Genomic DNA, 15,832 nt, shown 5'->3' with positions numbered 1-15,832 from the left:
GCTAAACAATATTTTTATTAGATTATTGGGATTTTCCAGACAGCTAATTGAATGAAGTACAATAAAGTAGAATTGCATTTTGCTCGGGTGTCTAAGAAATAAATACGAACCTACTCAAAGTGTCATTGTTGCAAAAATTAAACAAGATTTAGACACAGTGTGGGGTGTGTACAACTGCGAATGTACAGTTGTGAGGTTGACAGTACGAATTCGTACCCTGGCCTTCCTGTGTGGAGTTTGCATGTTCTGCCCGTGACCGGACATTTCGTCACCGGACAATTCGTCACCGGACAATTCGTCACCGGACAATTCGTCACCGGACAATTCGTCACCGGACAATTCGTCACCGGACAATTCGTCACCGGACACTTCGTCGCCAGACAGTTATAATAACAGACGAACTTAGGGTTTCGTTAAGAGCGGAGAGATTTGTTTTAGTCGAAGAGGAAGATATCGTTTTAATGGCAATTTACACTAATCTCTATTTATTGGCAAAAAGTATGCACTGGTATAGAGTTGATGGTTGTCAGGTGCACTATCGAACGTACCGTCGCAAAACCAGTGTATACTTTTTGCCAATAAATCGAGATTAGTGTCAGTTGCCATTAAAACGATATCTTCCTCTTCGACTAAAACAAATCTCTCCCCTCTTAACGAAACCCTAAATTTGTCTGTTATTATAACTGTCTGGCGACGAACTGTCTGGCGACGAAGTGTCCGGCGACAAATTGTCACTAACTTCTTCTGAAGATCCATTGATTCCTTGAATCAAACAGTTTTTATTTTTCAACATGTTTGGTACATAGGAGGAAGCCAGCATACCAAAAGATAACCCAGACAGGCATGGCAGAACGGTACCCGGACATTTTGTCGACGGACAATTCGTCGCCGGACACTTTGTCGCCAGACAGTTATAATAACAGACGAACTTAGGGTTTCGTTAAGTGGGGAGAGATTTGTTTTAGTCGAAGAGGAAGATATCGTTTTAATGGCAACTGACACTAATCTCGATTTATTGGCAAAAAGTATGCACTGGTATAGAGTTGATGGTTGAAAGGTCTCCACCTCAATTTTATGGAAGGACATTAATGGCTCTTCAGAAGAAGTTAGTGGCCTGCTTTCCTGTCTCATCCTCCTGGAATTTTGCATACTCCTCAACATGCTGTTTAATGTTGATTCATCTTCCAATCCGCTTATAATCATGAGGGCCGCAGGGGTGTTCGAGCCAATTCCAGCCATCTATGGTCAACAGGCAGGAGACAGACTAAATTGCTTGCCAGCCAATTGCAGAGCACAAGGAGATGAATAACCATTTGCGATTTGAAGTGAAGTGGTGAATCAACATACCAATCATCTTTTTGGAATATGGGAGGAAATTCCACACGGGAAGGACTAAACCTGGGATTGAACCCTCCATTTCAGAACTTTGAGGCGAACCTGCTAACTACTCTTTCACTGTGCCGCCATGTTTAATATTGTTTCATTTATTTTTAGTACCACGCTCTTTGCACATGTTCAAAAAAACATTCTATCAGCCATACTTGTCATTGATCTTCTAATGTCAGCTTTTTGGAAAAACAGCTGTAAAATGAAAATATATTTTTATAAAATGTTTTTTCATTCCACTCGGTGTTATTTCAAAATCACAGTACAACCAGATGACTAACATTAGTGACACTCTGGCTCTCTTGTTGACAAACACCATCACTGTCAAGAGCCTGACAGGTGTCATCTCAAAATCCCACATAGTACAATTCCGGTCAGCATCACTCCAAATGTGGCTCTTCAAAATGCCCAAAGAATGGCATCTACGAACATGTACAGAAATGATACGAATGTGTTGCAACAAAATTGATTTTACAAGCTATTTTGCAAGAAAATGTATGCTCCCTTGGCAACATATAAAATACGTAGCTTACAGCATTTTGCCCTTATATTTATTGAGCAAACTCTCCTGAGCTGTGGTCTCCAATCCTAATTTTGTGAAAGCCTGCATGTCAATAAGGATAGATTATGAGATTGTGTATAAATAAAAATATTTTTTGTTGAGTAAAATGTGTCTATTTTCCGAAATAATATTTAAATTTTTGAGGTTATTATTGATTATTTTTTATATATGTCGCAACTGTAGCTGCAGTAAAGGTTTTATAGACATAAAATACTTGTTGAGGGTTGGATTGATTCACACGTACCACTACTGAAGGCCCAGGTGTGAAATACACGGCCCGCCACTGATGAAATCACTCTCAAATCTAGCTTTTAAAAAATAAACATTTTATAGTCATTTCCACCCCAAACAATGCATTGGGGAACAACCACGAGTTGATGTTGTCACTACAACTCCACCCTTATGTCAATCAAGCAATGTGTTATGAGATACTTGATGTAGTTCATCTAAACACTGGGATGAGGTTGATTAGGGGTTGTAACAATAAAGACGTTGTCAGAGCAAGGTTATATTTAGGGCTCTGCTTAGATCAGCCTGCGTCACTAGTGTAATGTAGGACAGGATGACATGAAGTAGTCACATTTATTTAGTCCTTACCTGCGATCCCTTCCTGCAGGTGGACAGTAAGGTTGATCTCATTTTAAATACTTGGAAATACAGGATGGCAGCACAAAGTTGTTTGAGAATAAAATTCTCACCACTGATTAAGTTTTGCTTATGTTTTCACTCATTCAGTATCTTATTAAAAGGGTCTTATGAGTGTCTTTTGAATTATTCACGGGACTCCTTATGAGCAAACGATGAATGGACCTGACAGCAGCAGGGAGCAAAGTCATCATCATTAGCTGTGTTTGTTGTATAGTCCCTTTTTGAAAAATGAACAGGAACAACTGGAAGCATTCTCTTGGGAATCTTGTAGATGGAATTATTCATGCTATGCTCCAGTTTTTTTTTTCATGTTTACTGCATCTATAAAAACATCCTGTTAATCAATTCGGACTCAGGACTATTAGATTAGGTACGCCTTAAATTGTACCATATTATCAAGATGAAATCATTGTCCCAAAAAACCTGCCTTTACAAATGGTATTGACAATTTCAGGAAGGTACTACATTTGCAATGTTTATTTTTTTGGCATGTTGTTTTTCACACACTATATTTGATTTTCTTATCTACCCTCCTCTGTGACCATTTGGATGTCAACATCAAGTGCTGTAAAGTCATCGCATATGTGTTTTATGGTTCCATCTCCTGTTATTTTTTTCCCCTAATGATGCAACAGAGATGGAGCACTCTGCAATACTGTAATCGATTTTTCTGTCGTCTAACTGTACTTGCTCCAGCTTTGTAAACAAAAACATTAAACAGCAAGGTGATTATGACAGTAAAATAACAGAATTAGGTCATGCAGAAAGAAAAAAAACTAAATAATAATTTCAAACACTATATAAAACATAGTTAATACACGGATTGTTTATTTGTCCTCATCTTAGCTGCAAGGGTGCTGGAGCTTAGCAAAGCTGAGCTGAACATGTACACTAGTTATGTATTTGCCAATCGCAGGCAAAACTAGACAAACTGCATATTGACAAGCCACAAAGCTTCTGGGATGATTTTTGTTTTATGCTTAAAAACCAAAAGTAGAATGTCGCTACTATGAAACCTAGAAGATACTTTATGTTAAGCTTTGCCACGTCTGCCATACAACTTTTTCCTCAATTTAATCACTTTAGGTCAAGGGTGTCAGACTCGGGTTGGTTCGCGGGCCGCATTAACGTAAACTTGATTTTATGTGGGCCGGACCATTTTAGATATAATATTTACATTTTTTTATAAATGGATTAAAAGAACTGGATTAAAAGCCCTGAATATTCTGTTTTTTATAGATCTAAAACAATGTTTATTTTAGCTTTTTTTAAAACATATTTTTAGATTTTACCAAAAGATTTTTGAACTAGAAACACAGAAGAAAATTGATTAAAAAATTACAATTATTGATTTAAAAGGGGGAAAATCCGGAAATTTAATATATATCTATACACTTCATTTTAATTTGATCCTAAAACAGAAAGTCGGCACTCATGATTTACTTTCTCAGGCCGCACAAAATGATGCGGCGGGCCAGATCTGGCCCACGGGCCGCCACTTCGACACCTGTGCTTTAGGTAATGATTAGCATTATTTCAGCATTGAAAGTAGTATTGTTAAATTATTGTTGGATTGTTGGTGCATCTAAGGGAAGAGTTTTCCACATGCCTCAGAGTAATGTTTAAGCTTTGTCATATTGTCCTTTTCTGTGTAGAATTTACACATTCTTAACCCTTTCACTACTGAACAGTCCAAGATTCTATCAAAGAACAGGGGAGAAATATTGGAATCAAATTTTGAGTAGTGTACACACCTGCCTGATGTGTGTCTGCAAGTGTGTGAAATATTGCGATCTGCCCCATACGTTTATGAGCATCATGCTGACGCCAACGCACTCACCCCCGACCTAAAACAGACACAAATGCGCCCACTGCTGCTTTTTGCATTGTTCTGTTCAGCCACTTGACTTCCTGACACTTGTTATTATGCACAGGCATGCTGCACGTCAAGAGCAGATTCTCCAACTCGTGTTCTTTCTGATGAAGCTTTTGGTACTTAATCGCTGTTGGGCATCTGGTGGGTCCTTCATCATATCCATCTTCACATATCTGCTCCCACTCAAGCAGTCTCATCTTGTTCAGATCTAATGAAGTACGATGCTTTTCACTCAAACGTAATTAAAAAGAAACTTTTAAAATAGACTGTTTGCGAGTTGCAGAGGAAATGTCAGTTTTAAAACGACAACCCTTTTTCCATTTAAATATCCACTCATGCTCACAATCACAGCTGTGGACAATTTGGAGTGTACGATTAGCCTACCGTGCATTTTGGGATGTGGAAGGAAAACTAATGTATACTACTCAGGGAACACTCCTTTACGTTATGCACTGCAGGACTGGGATTTAGATCCAACTCTAGATGTCAAAACTGTGAGGCAGATGTTCTAACTAGTCATCCAGTGTGCATGCCGTATCAGAATAAAAATATTTAAGCTTAAAAAAATGTTAAAAAAACATTAGCAATACAAAATATATCACATTCAAGCTAATAAACCATATTCATTCATTTTCCGTACTGCTTATGCTCACAAGGGTCGCGGGGGGTGCTGGAGCCTATCCCAACCAACTATGGGCATTAGGTGAGGAACACCCTGAATTCGTGGCCAGCCAATCGTAGGGCACATAGAGACGGACAACCATTCACACTGCGTATTCACTCATTTTGAATTTGATTCCAGCAACATGTTCGAAAAAAAGCTGGGACCAGGCTACATTTACTGAAGTGGAAAATATAATCTTTCCTTTTAACAACAACCAATAAGCTCTTGGTAGTCCAAGACACTAATTGTTAAAGCTTTGTAGGGAGAATTTTTTCCATTTCTTGCTTGTTGTACTGTGCAAAACAACTTAAATTGCTCATCAGTCTCGCTCTCCGTTGTGGTATTTTATTAAGGATGCTCATTGAATGCACAATCATAACCCTCATCTTTTTCCAATGAATCTGTAAACCGTAAATGGCAAGAAGGGATCACAAAAAAGTTAAGTTCATACGAGGTAGCATTGTTTCAGTACTACACACAATTTCAAATAGCACTAATGCAAAATGAGATATCAAGAGATCACTAAAGTGGCTGAACTGGGGTCATAAAATTGTAAAATAATGGCTCCATTTTTTCCCCTTGACGTGTGTAACCTCATTAACTGTCCACCTACTGAGATTTCATATTTATAGTTGAATACATAGAGAGTAAGGAGGAGTACAGCATATTCAGAGCAGCACTCTGCAAATTATTTACAGTCCATTTATTGTTGAATGCATGTGTCTTTGTTCCATTTGAAATCATCAGTCAACAATGAAAGCCATTGAGTCTACACAAAATAATGTAATGTTTCCTCTGCTACATTTGTTTCCTGCTGATATCCTCTTTGTTGGACAAACAGAAATATCTCTATCGTAGACTATTTTCATATGGGGTTATCTTAAATGAAAAGTTCAGTAGTGTTAAATGTGATTCATGAGATTTGTTACAGATAATCTTCACCATCCTCACAGGAAAACATTATGGTAATCATCTGGAAATTGCAAGTAACGAGTGTATTTGCATGTGTGGAGACAGATGAGACTCATTAATGGTACCTATGTTTGCTGAGAGAGCCAACACATCCTTTTTAATTTTTTTAATTTTTTTTAATTTTATTATCATATGGAAATTACGCCCTCATAACAATCAGTGTTTGATATTTGTTTCATATTTGTGTAATGTTTTAAAGTCCAGCGAATTCCCCAAAATGTTAATTTGGTACCCGGACATTTCGTCGAACTGTCCGGCGACGAAACGTCCGTTCGACGAAATGTCCGGGGACGAAGTGTCCGTCAACGAAACGTCCAGTTACGGTAAATTTTTACCATATTTATACCACATTTGCGTACGCAAATGCTGCTGCTGCAAGCACCCAAAATATCATTTGAGAACGTGCGAACTCAACAGGTGGACCGACCTGGACTTGAACGCGGGACCCCCAGGACGCGCTAATCAAGCCGCCGGACCGCCCTTATACTTGGATAATGACAATAAAAGCATTCAATTCAATTCAATTCATTTTAATTCAAGAGGGTACTTGTTCTTTATTAGAGAAAATTCAAGTGTGTTAAATCCAAATAGTTTTCCCTTTGACTTTAGCAAGAAGGCACCGACCGCTTCATCACTTGCTTTTTAATAAGTAAGAAAACCCGACAGGTTCCACTCTGTGGATTTAAAGTCACCAAACCTTGCTTTAATGTCAACAAACCAAATCATACGCTTGCTCAATTTGCTATGGACTATCCTTCAACAAAGGACATCAAATAATTGTTTAATCCCAGAGGAAAGCTTTCATTTCTCTACAAGGGCCAGAATATATTACACGTCACTCCTTTGTGGATGTGGAAAAAGTTGCAAATTACACTTGGAATGTCTTGATGTCAGGCCACAATGGTATTGTGACAAATCACTGCTTGGTTGGCAATGCGCCTAACGATTTCTCTGAGGAGATTACATAGTCAGCTGCTAATGGCGAATCATAATACATCACGGTAGCTGTCAGGTGGTAAAAGACAAATGGAAGTAAAACAATCACGTGGAGCAACTTGTGGATTTCTTGGAGCCCGATTGAAGACAGTGTCAGAGTAGATCCAAAACTGATCTACAGCGTGTATCTCACTCTCGTGTATTTATTAATTAAAATGATTAAAACTCAGAACTACTATAAAGGCATTACCTTCTTCAAGTTGTATCAAATTTGATCATTTTAATTAATAAATACACGAGAGTGAGATATCCGCTGTAGATGAAAATCCCAATATGGATAACAATGCAGTTAAATTATTAAGAATTAAGTTAGATTGAGATGTTCCCTGTGGATATATAACAACTAAACTAATAGGAGACAAGGTTACATTACCAAAAAATAAAAATCTTTAAAAACAAATGGGATTATGCTAAATTCTGTTTGTGTGTTTTTTTTTTAAAAAAGGATATTAAAGGCAATTGTCTCATCAAATGTCAAGAGGGATTTGATTTAACCCCCTTTTATTCTTTTCTCTCAACAGTTAGTACAGATATGTTTTATCAAAACCAAAAATTTGAAAAGCTACATTAAGTCTCTCGAGACCTCAAGAACTGCTTTAAAACCCCCACAGTACTCAATTCTTTTGTAGTTGGTTATGGCACAAATTGCCCGGTGTAAGAACTCTTTTTGATGTAAGACACGAGATAATTGCTGTCATGACTCCTGATGCAACAAGAAAAATGTTGCCATTAAAATAGTGTAGTATGTTTGAGTTGTTGCATAATATTATATTCACTGGTTTTTCTTTTTTTGCAAAGGTTGAAATAAATTTCCTTGGTAAATTTACATTGCAGCTATTTTCTCAACAAATCAAGAAGGGAAACGGTTAGGTTTTGTTGGGTTTGCTATTTTGTTGGAATTAGTATTTGTGTCATATATCAGCTGGGATAGGCTCCAGCAGCCCCATGACCAATCTTCCCTCTAATTTTGTGTTTGTCTGGGCAGAAAGACAACCTCCCTGAGCACACTGAGTACCGGTGTGAGCAACATCATCATTGCTCGCTATGGGCACACACCAGTTTCACACCTGCCATAAGCAGGTGTATGTCTACTACACATAAATGATTTAGTAATAATAAAATGTAATGATTGATATCTATGAATGGGCAGCCCGGCGAATGAGTGGTTTGCGCGTCGGCCTCACAGCTAAAAAAAAAAAAAAAAATTGGGATTTTATTTTGTGCACTCCATATGATTTGCTGTGTGCAGAGAAGACGAGAGTAGTGCGCAATTGCGCACGTGCACAGCTTAGAGGGAACATTGCCCATGACCCTCGTGAGAATATTGAAAATGAATGATCCAATCAATATTTCCGATATATTGTCCTTGTTATCACCTTATGAATGTAACAAATAGTAGTATAAATGTCAGGTTGACTTTTCCTCAAGCCTCTCTTTGTCTCTCCTTCAAGCTAGTCTCTAAAGTGCCATATGTCCAACATTCAAAGAGTGTTTGCCACCTTTCTATTGGTGCCATGCCGCCTCGAGCAACACAAACAGATGTTATCATGACTACAGCAGCCCACTCACACCCTGAAAAAGTTGAACAATGTTGCCCACCTCCACGATAGCGATCATTCTATAGCTGCCAGACCCACAGTCAAATTGGATTGGACGTCTATCGCCATCACTGGCAGCGAACACTCAATGCCAGCCTTGCTAGTTAAAATGGATTTAACATCTATAACTGTCAAAGGCGATGAATGAGTTAAAAATGAAGTATAAGGTATATTAAAAGATACTTGTATTTACACTACTGAAACAATCTGCAACAAAGAAAACGTTCCAGTGACAGTAAAAAAAGTAAAAAAAAGCACAACATTTTTTTGTACATATAATTTGATTAATGGAAAACTAAATTCGGTAATTCTACACAGAATTCTAAAGTTTATTTCATCATTTGCAATGGCTTGCCACATTTTACCTTTATAAGCCAGGGGTCGGGAAACAAATAAACAATTCATATTTTCAAATATTATTCCTTGAGACCGATATTGCTATAAACTCTAATCTAATCAACAGCACGAGATAATAACAACATGCTGACCAGCGGATATCTTTTTATTTACAGCTGTATTTATATGGATTTATACTTTAGATGATTGTAAATTTAAAATGCACAGATGATATGGGTTGTGAAAAATTCTGCTGTCGTTGTGTGATGCCAAATACGGCAATGGCTCTCATGCAATGGCTGCAATCAAAGCACAGATGTCATGGCAGAGCTACATCACACCTGTAATGAGGATATGATTCACCGAATATACACTCTGAAAAACGTGTGGGTCTGATGAAACCAAGGTCGGCTGTTTAGCCAAAATTTCGGAATAAAGTGGAAAACCTTAAGTACAGCTATTGTTAATTCCCCTATTACCACTTTTATCCATTTTTTTAAAACCGTTACAAGGTACTTACTTATTGGCTGCCATTGATGGCCCAAGATGTGAAATCCGTTTTTACCCAATCATATTTCTAAAAAATAATATGATAATAATCATTTAAAAAGTAATACAATAACGAGTACTCTTTTTTTTTCTAATTACTGATAAAGGTCACTTGTATAAAAGGGTTAAAGATCTTAAGCGTCAGCTTCTAAATAGCTGTCCACTGTAGGTTCCACTGACCCGAATTGTTTTCTTAAATAAGCATTTGGTGACTTTGTTGGCAACCAGTCTCAGGTGCAGTCTGACTTTCACCCAAAGTCAGGAGGGATAGGCTCCAGCAACCTCCGTAACCCTTACGAAAATGCATGGTAAGAAGATGAATGAATGGATGAATATTATGATTTTATTGGTTGATTTTTTTTAAATGTATTTGGGAAAAAACAGGCATTTTATCATAGGTGTTTAGACATTTTATTTGCATTGTGTTTTTGTTATTGTGCTGTTTCCAGCACTTGTTTATTCAGCTAGGAAACCTCTATTACCAGCCAGCGACAGACTGCCTCAGGCTGGCAATAAGGCTGCGGAAACCAACTGTCAAAACATGACAGGATTGGTGAGGAGCCATGGGAAAGAGAAGGAGAGCAGAAGATGAAACGTCTGTTACGTTTTTTTGCTTTTCTGAAAGTGTAAACAAAATTAAATCTGATGAACTATAGTGGACATCTATTAAAAAATTAACATTTGCTTAACACATTCATTGAAAACACCTATTGAAGGCGGTAGAGCAATTGATTATAAGTGGGAGGGGCCGGAAGCCATCAAATGCTAGCTTCCAGCCCCGCCCAGTTCATCATTAGGCTTCATTCATTCAGGGTTGCCATTCATGGCAGCTATTGCAATAGTTCAGTTAATAATATATCATTGGGGTTGATTATCAAAATACAATGCCCTTGAGAACTCAACTTCCCAACCAAAAAGCTGAGATTTCCCATTTAACTACATATTTATTATATTAAGTAGATGTCATACGGTTAGGAATGCATGCTGTACAAACTCCCTCACACTTTTTATTGTTTTGACTACAAGCAGGCAAAGTAGACTCAAACAGAAAATTATGTCATGACAGTAGAATAACTATACTTTCTAATGATATGGCAAATATTAAAATGCACATTTTCAGAAAGCTTTTTAACCCTTCCTCTCCCCTATGTTTTCATTAATGGAAAAAGTATTTTAGAGGGTAGTGAAATTAGAGGAAATTATTTCATTCTCCTTAAAATATGCAAGACTTGTGCTTTTCTTAATAAAATCTAACAACAAAGATATCTGTTTGAACGTTCAATCAACACTTGTTTTTGAAGAAATCAGACAAATAATTTGCCAACTTAGGAAAATAGGTTATTTTCACACGTTTGACACCGCTGCGTAAGATCCTTTGTCACAGACAAGAAATGTTTCTGTTACTTGGGCCAGTTTCAGAATGATTGCTTGGTGGATTCAGCGCTTCCTTCCTCCCATCAGCTGTCAGGCTCTTTAACAAAACAAATGGCTGAGTGTTAAGATCTACCGTATTCATGCATGTACATCTATGTGTATGTATGTATATATGTGCTTATATATGTATGTGTATGTATGTATATGTATATGTATATGTGTATGTATATGTATATGTATATGTATATGTATATGTATATGTATATGTATATGTATATGTATGTGTATGTGTATATGTATATGTATATGTATATGTATATGTATATGTATATGTATATGTATATGTATATGTATATGTATATGTATATGTATATGTATATGTATATGTATATGTATATGTATATGTATATGTATATGTATATGTATATGTATATGTATATGTATATGTATATGTATATGTATATGTATATGTATATGTATATATATATATATATATATATATATATATATTTCAGCAACATGCTTATTTATTTATATATTTATTCATGTATTTATTTATTAACCCATTTATTACCTATCTATTTATGTCTAAAATGCCTTTCCTATTTCTGCATCCTCACCCTCTTGCTACTGTGACAACGAAATTTCCCGAATACGGGATGAATAAAGTTATCCAATTCAATACAATATTGTCATTCATGGCAGCTATTGCAGTACATCACTTTTGGATTCAGGATCCTTCACAGAGCCGCAAAACAACTTGACAGATGTGTCCAGGCTTTTCATTTTGTCGTAAAAGGTCTAGGAAACAAAGATGTCTCCTGCATGAGCTACAATCCGGTCTGCTGACCTTTTTAGGGCCGCACCCTTACCATCGGGTGCCTCTTTGCCATCAAACTCAACAATATCACTACATGACTTAAACTATGGCCACCCTGTCATAAAAGGCTTGCTGACAGGGAAGAATATGACAGTTTAGAGATATATGGCAAACTGTGACTTTAATAAATGCCTATATAGCTGGTTAATCTGAATTTTATTATTATATTACTTTAACCTATGTTTGTTCTTGGTTTCTGACGAAAAAAATGCTCTTCCAAAAATGTGACTTTTACTCATTCATTCATCTTCCATACTGCCCATCCTCGACAGGGTTGCAGGGATTGCTGGAGCCTAACCCACATGTCTTCGGGCGAAAGGCAGACTACACCCTAGACTGGTCGCCAGTCAGTCATAGGGTACACAGAGAGACAAACAACCATCCGCACTCCCTATCATACCGCCACCAGCGGGACTTATACTTCAGTGCGACTTATATTTTTTCCCCGTCTTCGTTGTGTGTTCTTTGGCTGGTGCGACTTATCCAAAAAAGTAATTTAAAAAATGGTTATAAAAAATAAGAAGTAAGAAAATTAATGATAATTTGCGCTTGAAAAGTTTCGAGTAACCCAGATTGGAGATTGATATTCATCTCTCCAAAATTGCCCCGGTCAATTTAGAATTATGTCAGTGTCGGTGACCCGCAGTCCCTTTTATCATATTTGTTGAAACTAATTGCAAACTAGCTGGGCTAATTGTAAACAACAGTCTGGAGATCAATATTCACCTCAAAAGCAAAACTTTTGATGCAATTTGCTAATGTGGATTGTAAAATTAGTAGCCCCAATCAAATAAAAACAGTGATACAATGTCAAGTGACTGCACTGAAACAAATGTTATGATGAAAGGGAGGTGGTGGTAAGGAAGTATTAGGGCAATGAGTCCAAAATCTTCTCATGTTATTTCCCACGAGAAACTCATTTTTACGATGAATTGCTGTTCAAACGGCACTTACGGATGATCACATTAGGCTCAATATTACACAAACCGTTGCTTCATTCCTGATAATGAGATTAAATACATTGTATGAAATTAAACAGTCTCTGTACATCAGTATTTATTAAATGTATTTGTTGAGTCAAAGACAACACTTTGGCATTGAAGAGGAGCACAAAATTAATAAAACAAAAGTAATTATTTTGGTCAGGTTGCTAACATGAAATTAAGTAAGGTCACATCTACAGTAATTCTTTCATAAAAGGAATACATCATCATAGTCATTAAGCATGATCTTATTGGTTGTTTTGTGGGTAAATTCAATTGTGGTCTGATATAAGTGTAGTATCAGTTTAATATTTTTTCTCCTGTCACCCTGCAATAAAACACTAGTTTCACCTCTGTTGCCACCTTTGGCCGAGGGAGCAAGTTATTTTCACTACGACGTCTACGGGGATGTGTGTGATTGTTGTCTTTCTTCGTCTTGCGTTATTGTCAGGGTTCCGTTAACATTGGCCGTTTTGATTTTTTTTTCTTCAGGGGCATTGCAAATGGTTCCGTTTTTACACGTACTTATTGACGTTATCACGATCATCCACATTATACTACATTTTGAAAAAAATGACTTAATCTTCTGCAGTGGGAGCTGACAAAATGTGGCAATTAATTGAAGTAGGATGAGTCATTATTGTGAGGAGAGCGAAGCAGAGCGGAAAAATAAACATTCTTTAAAAAATGCTATGATGCATACTTGCTTTGCACTGATGTCATGGTGAGCCATATGCCATTTTTGGTTCAGTCCAGAAGATGCTAACCTCCTGATGAAACTCATTATCTGAAGAGTTTGATGTGGTGAAAAGAAAACAATTCAAGCACCATGCATTAACTTTGTGGGCAAAATGCATTGTGGTTAAGTATAGTGTTAAAATGTTTCTCTGACCCCCAAAAATCCTTTTAAAATAAAATATTTCCAGCTAACATCACATTTTTTTGCATTTTTTTTAGCTTTTATTTATTTTTTAACAAGTGAATGAAATCAAAGCAAAGCTTTGAAACAAAAAAAATGGTGTTTTTGCAAATGGAGAAATATGATTATTTCTGTCATTTTGCACTAACGTGTATATTACATTGTTGTTTGGTTCACGTTTCCATCTCTGTACTTAAGCTACGTAAGGATTCATTCAATTTCTGATCCGCTTATTCTCACAAGGGTCGCGGGGGGTGCTGGAGCCTATCCCAGCTAAATATACGGGCACTAGGTAGGAGACACCATGGATCAGTGGCCAGCCAATCACAGGGTAACTACCTAAGGATGACATACAAAAGAAAAGTCAAAATAAAATTTCAACCTTCAGTAACACGAGTAGTTATTTTTATTTATTTTATCTCATTCTTCATCATGTGTAGTGAAACTGTGCTAATGAAGACCTAGTTTGATTCTTCATCGGAACAAAGTTTCAAAGAATTAATGCAACTCTTGCTTGAAATTATCCTGATATTGCACAAGCCAAGTGAAGTGGAAAGAAGAGGGATTTTGTAGCCTTCTGTCAAAAAAATCAAACAGTTGAGTTGATTTGCCACAGAAGCTTCACTTTTTGCAAGCTTGGTGCCTTATGCAGTCATCAAACTAAACCGAAAGCATTCGATTGAACATAACATATTAGTTTATTGTGTCATTTGGCAATTGCTTCTGTAATGAAACTGAGAAAACAATTGGCATATGTCCTTGTTTTTGCTTCTGATTCACATTGCTAAAATTCAAATTTCAATTATTGTGACATGCCTTGTAGTTTTAAGTTTACAATGCTAATGCTGAATTTACTTTGGGACACTCCAGCTTAGTCCCGCATTCCAAAAATATTCATATTAAGTCTACGGACGACTCCATAGTGGTTAATGTGATTGGTGACATGTCCAGGATGCAAGTTAATGAGTTTTGAACTTGCCTTCAGGAGATACAGATGGTATGAAAATAGAGGTGAAATGAAAGTTGATGGCATTAAGACAGGTGCCATTGACAGCATAGTTGAATAAGAACAGTTGCACATGACAGGAAGATTCAGCCATTGTTAACCATATTTATCATGGGTAGTCACAGTAACATTTTCTGTCATTCTGATTTGGGGCGTACTGCAGTACTCAGAACATGTGTCCAAATTGAAAAATGCGTAACTGGTTAAGTTTTTTATTTTATTTTTATTTATTTTATTTTTTTATTTTCATTTTTTAAAGGTGAGAAGAACTTTACACAGTAATACACACTGCAATTTTTTTTAATGTTATGCCTCGGTAATCAATTTTTTTCCAAACAATTCCAGTCGTGTAGTCATTTTATACCCTGCAAATGTGCTTCAGTCAGTTAAGACAAAAAGCCAGTAAACCTCCCCACGGAATTTGAAATTTGACAGTAATACGGTCCGCTGAAGCAGAACCAAGATGGTGTTTTGCAAGATTTATTCAACTCAAAATACACCCAAAATGCAGACACAAAGAGGATGTAACAAAAAGTGTCCATGAAAAAAGGTCAATGGTGATCTAAAAAAAAAAACCAAAAGTAACTTAGGCAATGAGCAAGGGGCTTTAAAAGGGTAGGACTACAAAAAAAAACACACAATACCACACAAAGCACTAAACACTGCATAGCAATCCCTAAACCAAAAACAAGACCAACACGAGAAGAATAACAACAACAAAAGGCACACAATGACATGCTGGTGACTACCAAGGTAATATCTGACCTGAGTTTAACCGGTACTCGGACGTTTCGTCGAAAGACGTTTGGTCCCCGGACGATTGGTCGACCGGACGTTTGGTCGACCTGACGTTTGGTAGAATGGACGTTTGGTCGCCGGGTTCGCGAGTCCTAAAGTTTGAGTCACGAGACTTTCATTTGTTTAACCCTAACCCTATTCACTCAATGTTAAATAATAGTCATTAAATCCCTATTCACCCAATGTTAAATAATAGTCATTAAATCCCTATTCACCCAATGTTAAATAATAGTCATTAAATCCCTATTCACCCAATGTTAAAATCTATCAATTGCATGCGAACCC

The sequence above is a fragment of the Stigmatopora argus genome, chromosome 4 (genome assembly GCF_051989625.1).
Source record: "Stigmatopora argus isolate UIUO_Sarg chromosome 4, RoL_Sarg_1.0, whole genome shotgun sequence".
Classification (NCBI taxonomy): domain Eukaryota; kingdom Metazoa; phylum Chordata; class Actinopteri; order Syngnathiformes; family Syngnathidae; genus Stigmatopora; species Stigmatopora argus.
Note: the sequence above shows the minus strand (reverse complement) of the source record.